This window comes from Equus quagga, unplaced genomic scaffold, assembly GCF_021613505.1.
Source record: "Equus quagga isolate Etosha38 unplaced genomic scaffold, UCLA_HA_Equagga_1.0 188_RagTag, whole genome shotgun sequence".
NCBI classification, from domain to species: Eukaryota; Metazoa; Chordata; class Mammalia; order Perissodactyla; family Equidae; genus Equus; species Equus quagga.
The window spans coordinates 308,974-316,145 of NW_025797802.1; the positions used below are offsets into that span (position 1 = coordinate 308,974).

Here is a 7,172-nt window from a genome sequence, read left to right on the forward strand (position 1 = left end):
AACCCTATGTAAACTACATACTTTGGGTGACAATGACCTGTTGTAGTAGGTTCATCAGTTGTAATAAATCTACCATTCTGATTTAGGATGTTGACAGTGGGAGAGAACGTGTGTGGTGTGGGAGGGGGGATGTGAGAACTTTCCACTCAGTTTTGCTGTGAACCTCAAACTGCTCTAAAAAATAAAGCTTATTTATTTTTTTTAAATAAAGCTTATTTTAAAAAACAAACAAAAAACTAAATAACAACCCAGAAAAGCAAGGAGAAAGAGCCAAGGGGTTTTTCAAGAATCTTCTTTGTCAAGTTTGCTACTATTCACTGGTGAAAGCAAGTTGCAGTGTTCAGCCTAGAGTGGGAAGGCACTACAAGGTCACATGAGAAAGAGCATGGATAAAGGGAAGGGAGAAGAATTGTGATCATTAAGGCAATAAGCCCACCACAACTAGCTAATTATTCCTGGTTGATTTAATGCAGGAAGGTCAAGATAAAAATCAACTTTTTTATTACCTGGTTCTGTTCTCCACATATCACAGTTTCTTACCCCAATTCCATCTTCATTCAAACCATAATCACGACCCATCCTGCCAGTAACAACATCCCTAAGCCTCACCCACCCTTCACCCTGTCCTTAACAACATCTCTGTTCATTCCATCACTGAACTGAAAGTTAAATTGAGAGCCTCAGAGATAAAATCGGTGTATTTATTATACATTACTTGGATAAACAAATAAATAAATAAAGTGATTTTACTTTTAGGCCAAAATAAAATGTTCAGAACGTGAACTAATCATAACGTTTGGAAACACTCTCTGGTAGTGAGGCTTCTTCATACATTCAATCCACAAATATTTATCTAATGCCTACGTTGTGTTGAAAACTGTTCTTGGTCCTGGAGATCTGGAAAAAAAAGCTGTCCTCATAGACAGAAATTCTGGTAAAGGCCAAGTGATAGTTCAAAAGAAAAAACGAAGAGGAAAATATGCATTGTGTCTGATTGTGATTATTTTAGTAGCAAGCAATAACGACTTCAACAGTGTTGACAAGGCAGCGCAAAGGCCGAGGAGGTAATTATGTAGATGAAGCAGGTAAGGGCCACACGTATACTTGGTGGACCGGAATCTGGGAAAGGAACAAGGAACTGGGGCTGTCTGAAGGCCAGCGGCCAGCAGACGCTGCTCTCCAATGCCATCTCAATCCTCATACCCTCATTTTCTTTACTAAAATTTCGATCTGAGGGCTTTATGACACTTTTTCGGCAAGGCTTTTCCTTTTCTGCCCCCCCACCTCTGCCCCCTCTGAAGACGGGGCCAAAAAAGGTAGATGTCATTGCTGAGGATTAAGAAATGAAGTGTATATTTAATTCCAATTTTATGTCGCAAAGGCTATTTCCAATATGTGAGGTGAAGACAGAAAAATTAATTTTCATTTAAGAGGAACGAAGAAAAGTGACACTTCCTTGGCCCGTACGGGGATCGAACCCGCGACCTTGGCGTTATTAGCACCACGCTCTAACCAACTGAGCTAACCGGCCACTGGGCAAGTCGCCGTTTTCATTCAAAAGTTAAAAATTGTGTTTACATTCTTTTGTTTAAAATTGAAGATCTTTCTTCTTCCTTTCCAAAGGAGACTTTCGTTTAACTTTTTTAAGCCAAGATCAAGTCACATTGCTTCTTCAAGCCTCTCTTCCTGTTTTCCATTTCCCCTTTCTGCGCTCCTGCGAAAAGAAAAAGACAAGGTAAAAACTCTTCCTCTGGCAGAAATGAACTTCGCCTCTCCCGTGGAAAACAAACTTTCTCAAACTCGTCGATTCCGCTCCGAGAAAACACAGTGAAACATTCACCACAGAGGTTTCCTCTTTCTCGCCTCGGGAAGGATCTGGGATGAGAAGTTGGTGGTTCTGAGTTTTACTTCCGAATGGGCAGATTCTAAACTGACCCTCCAGCCAGCATGGCTGCTGGGTTTGGTCCTGGCTCCCGGCAGGAGGATTCCTCTCCATCCCGGAAGGAAAAAATCTCCGGCAGATCCGGATTCCTAAGGACTCGGGAGATGCTCCTTCTCTGAGCTCCCGTGACGACGCCCGGAGGTGTGAATGTCTGAGGCTTCCCTTTGCGGTTTTATTATCATGAACGGCTTGTGTTTCCCTTTCATGTCCTTGAGGACGAGGACTGTGCTGTCTTCATTCCTCTGGCACCCGCGGAGCCCGCACAGCTTGCTAGGTTCTCAGTCACCTAATTTAATGAATGGGGGAAAGGGGCCAGAAGGTCATTTCTGCCACTGATCTGGTCTTCGAAATCGAGCGCAAAGATACTCCGGGTCAGTCAAATGTCATCGGACGTTTCCATTTTTTCTTCAAGTTATGTTCAACAGAAATCAGTTCACCTCCTCGCTGGGGAGTGTGGTGTTGGGGTGGAAGATGGTGGAGAAAGATGCACTTCAACAACAACTCGGAGATCTCCATTGGCCAAAAAGGACTTTCCCTCCCAGTTCCCGCCGCTCTTGCTCCGGGAAGAATTCCAAGCACTTCCTTCTTAGCCAAGCTCCTTCCGCGGTTCTTCTCATCCGGCAGCGCCTCGGGCTCCTGGCGCTCAACTCGCTGCGCCTCCCACAGCCCAATGGTTTTCAAGTTCAACAAACTTGGCGCGCATTTCTTTCTACACACGAAACACACAAGGACGGCAATGCAACCCAGGTTTAGCAGGTGCAGGGTGCGTGTGCGTGTGCGTGTGTGTGTGTGTTGGAGGAGACAGTCTGAGCTCCAGAGCCCTCGCAAAGATCCTGGGCGGGCAACTCTTCTTCCCGGACAGTTTCCCAGGAACTCAGCGTCCCGCTCTGAGTTTGTTGCCCACGCAGGTCAAAGCCATTTTGAGTGGAAAGAGGGATCCCCACCATTTCTGGAGTGGCAATGGCACCTGCGACCGCTCTAGATTTTCGGGCCACTTTCAAGTTTCTCGGATTTCTATTTTGAAAGCAAAAAGAGTGACGCTCAGCTGGCCATCAGGCCCCCTGCATTGAGAAGCCCCAGCAGCTGTGCAGATCTCCAAACAGTCCAGGGAAGGACGTGTTGTAATGTCCACTCTGAGTGGAACCTCTTAACGTTGGGTTTGAAGGCTGTTCCAATAAAAACAAGATATAAATAAATGCTGAAGAAGTAACAGAGCTTATGTGTCATCCTCAGTCAAGTTCAGCCTTTAGCCTTCAAATTTTGTTACCCATGTCCCTCCCCCAAATTTTAAAACTATGTCCCCCTGGAGCATTTTTTGGACAACTAATTGATTTTTATCATAAGATTAAGTTGTTGATTTTCTTTGTGTTATAAAAATTGACAATTTACAAATTAAACTGTTGCATCACTTGAATTTATTAAACATAAGTTCTGGATAATTTGATGCAATCATTATTTATGAAAAAATGCATGAACACCTACTTCTTTTACAGCCTTTAATCTTATGCCATTATTTTCTTCTTGAAATTCACTTTCCCAGAAATATATATCAAAACATAAATTTATTCTATGCTTGAAATTATTTTAAGCTTCCAATATCCTACTTTCCTGCAACAAAAAATGTATATGCACATCACAATTAAGTTGGGGGAGGGCATAAGGCTCTAATTTTTATGAGTTCCTCTGTACTGAATTATTTTAAAAATTATTACTTATACACAGTTAATCATAACAGAAATGTTATAATTTGAGAACTAATCTAAAATTGTAGGTAAAAAATAATTGAATGTTTATCTAAATAATACATCTAGGCTTTTAAAATTAGTTCATACAATCACGGATAAATTAAACATTGCCAAGATAAGTCATGTTTCAGCATTATTAGTTTACAACTACTGAGGAAATGTATTTTAACATACAAATAAAAGGAAAGTAAATCAGATTTTGTGATACAAATGTCTCACAATTGTTTAACAATTTCTGAGTTAATCGCAAAAAAAATCACATGGTAATCCACCATCAATAATTATTTCTCACATTCTATTACGTTTGATAACTTGACTAGATTCTCCATTAACTCATTTAAAGCAAATAATTAGAAATTATTTCTTCTTGACTTGCTAAAGGATAGCTATCTAGGTATTAGAATAATTCAATTATCTTACCCTTTCCCCAGCCTTTCTAAGTGTCCCTGTGTTGGAGCCTGGAGCTTACTGCACTTTGAGTTCATGAACTTTGGTCAGATTTAGAGTAAGAGGAACATGTTTCTTTTGCAGGGTGAGAAAAGGCCATTGAGAAATGAACACCTTGATATCAGGAGTGTTCTCAGAAAGGGCAGTTTTAGATAAAATCCATGTGGTGATTGATGACTAGGAAATTGATTGCCTGGTGCTAGCTGGGCGCTTGCACTTCTTGCAAGGTCTTCCTGTGCCCCAAGAGTGAGATTAGCTTGGTTTGATCACTGTCGCATTGGACCAATGGAACTCACTCCCTGAAAAGTGAGAAAGGGAAACGTCCACCAACTATCACATCCTCTGCTTTGTGGTAGCCACACTCCTGAGGATTGGGTATTACTGAATGTTTAAGTAAGTTCATCATGATCACAGGTTAACAAGCAGCCAGGGCACAGGAAAGCCATCCCCATCTATGCCTTGGGAGTCAGCATTGAAACACTTTGGAGTTTGGACCTATGCAGTCAGTGGAGAGATACTCCTAAAATCTCAGTAACATTAGGAAATATATTAATTTGATTATCCACATTGCAGGGCAAAAGAAACTTGCTACATGAACTACAAGAATGTCTTCATTGATGTGAAAAGGATTTTGATGACATCACAAATTGTTTCTTATTTGTGGGGAAAAGTCTTACTGTCGAGTACCTTTGTGGGGTTCTGCCCTGGCATGGAAAAATTTTCAATTGAAAGAAGTGAAAATGTAGCTTACTTCTAGCTACTCTGGTTAAAAACATTGTAGAGGAGAAAGAACAGTGATGTGCATCAGTTGAAAGGGGGCCCAAAAAAATAGAGTATCACATAAAAAATTAGATGATAGGGCAATTGGTGTATATAAGACATAGCAGTATAAATATGAGTGACCCAGAATAGAAGAGCATTTTACCTCTCCTAGCCTCACTGGGCACTTGCTGCAGCCCACCATTTCAGCACATACAAAGGCATAAGCAAACCGAGGAGCATTTGTTTATGAAGACAACTGAACTTTAGGAAAGAACACTGCAAGTCTATGGCAGGCTCTTTCCCAGGGCTGCTCTCATTTCCCATTAGTTCTGTCAGCACAGTTGTTCAACCTGCATAGGAGAGATCATGAAAATAGCAACTTTGCTGTTGCTGCTGAGGACAGCTCACTTGATTAGTACACTGTTTTTTAAAGTAGCAATCTTGGGGGCAAAAACACCAGGAGGACCAGTGATTCTCCCAGCTTTCAGTTCTGAATAAGTTTGGAGCAAACAACGGGTGAGAGGGTGAAGTGGGGTTTAATAGGGAGATGAAACAGCCATCGGTGGGTTAAAAAGATCTGCACAAATCCCACGTTGACCTGAAGATGTGTGCATGTGCCACAGAGACAGAAGTGAAGCCAAGCCACCCCCACACATCCCTGAATGACTGAGGCTGTGCCCATACACAGAGGAGACACAATATATTATCTCAAATATCTAATATTTAACAAAAAAATTATGAGCCATGCCAAGAATCAGGAAAGTGTGACCCATACACACGAGAAAAAGAAGACAATAGAAACTGCTCTTGAGAGGACTTAGATGTTGAACCTAGAAGACAAAGACTTCAAAGCAACAGTTATGAATACTTTCAAACAATTAAAGGAAACCACATTAAACAATGAAAAGAAGTATGGTGATAATGACTCATCAAATGGAGAATTTCAATAAAGCAATAGAAATTATGTTTTTAAAACACAAGCAAAAAATATGGAGTGAAAAAGTACAATATCAGAAAGAAAAAATTAAATGCTAGAAAGGAAAAATTCACCAGGGGGATTCAACAGTAGATTTGAGCTGTCAGAAGAAAGAACCAATGTACTTGAAGATGCATCAATGGAGATTATCCAATGTGGAGAACGGAAAGAAGAGAAGAGAACAGAGCCTCAGAGATCTGTGAGACACCATTAAGTGTACTACCACAAAGAGAAAGATTAAAAGGCAGAAAAAATATTGTAAAATAATGGCCAAAAACTTCCCACATTTGCCTAAAAACATCAAGCTACACATCAAAGTAGCTCAACAAATCCCAAGAAGGATAAACACAAAGATCCACACTTTCATATACACCACTCTAATCACTGAAATCTAAAGACAGAGAGAAAATCTTGAAAGCAGGAACAGAAAAATGATTCACCTACGCCAGGGAAACACAACAAGAAAAATAGCTGACTTATTATCTGAAACAATGGAGATTATAAGATAGTGGAATGACATATTGAAAATGCTGAAAGAAAAAAAGAAAACTATCAACAAAAAATCCTATACACAGCAAAACTATCTTTCAAAAATGAAGGCTCTCCCAGAAGAACAAAGACTAAGATAACTCGTTGGTAGCAGACATGTCTTATGAGAAATAATCAAGGAAGTTCTTCAGGCTGAAAGGAAGTGACGTCAGATGATAGTTGAAATACATGTGAAGAAAGACAGTATCAGTAAAGGCAATTAAGTAGATAATTATACAAAGACAGTAAAAGTATGCACTTTTCTGATCTCCTCTTTACGGACTTAAGAAATGATAGCTTAGAGCATTGATTTTGAAATTGTATCATTGGGCTTATAGTATTAATGGTCACAATTTTTCTCAGAGTACTTCTCAAACTGTTCTATGCTTCTTTAATGGGCAAACTGTCTGATTGCTGTCTTTGTGGACAATTTCAAAAGGCAGTTGTCTGACAGAAGACTGATTTTAAAGGGCCACTTGAATTCATATGCCACTGTTGAAACTACAGTAGTGTGTGGTGTTATTTACTGCCTCAGGATAGATGAGTGTGAAATGGAGTAATACCTAGACAAGGTGTAGACGTGCTGAAGTGTCTCCCTTTGCTTGAAATATATTTTTCTTACAATAGATATTTTCTCAGCTAGTTCCTAGGATGTATAAAGTATCACTTTGTCTGTAATCTGGCACCGTGTAACTACTGCTATTTCTGTGTTTTTATAACCTTGATTTATACTTCTTTTTCTAATCAGCATTATTGAGGTATAATTTACATA

At 40.0% G+C, this 7,172-nt stretch overlaps 1 non-coding gene across 1 annotated transcript; it reads right to left on the reverse strand.

The window, feature by feature from the left end:
* Positions 1–1,457: 1,457 nt before the first annotated feature.
* On the reverse strand, positions 1,458–1,531 carry TRNAI-AAU (transfer RNA isoleucine (anticodon AAU)). The gene has a single exon. It is a non-coding gene; the product is annotated as a tRNA-Ile (tRNA).
* Between the last annotated feature and the right edge of the window lie 5,641 nt (positions 1,532–7,172).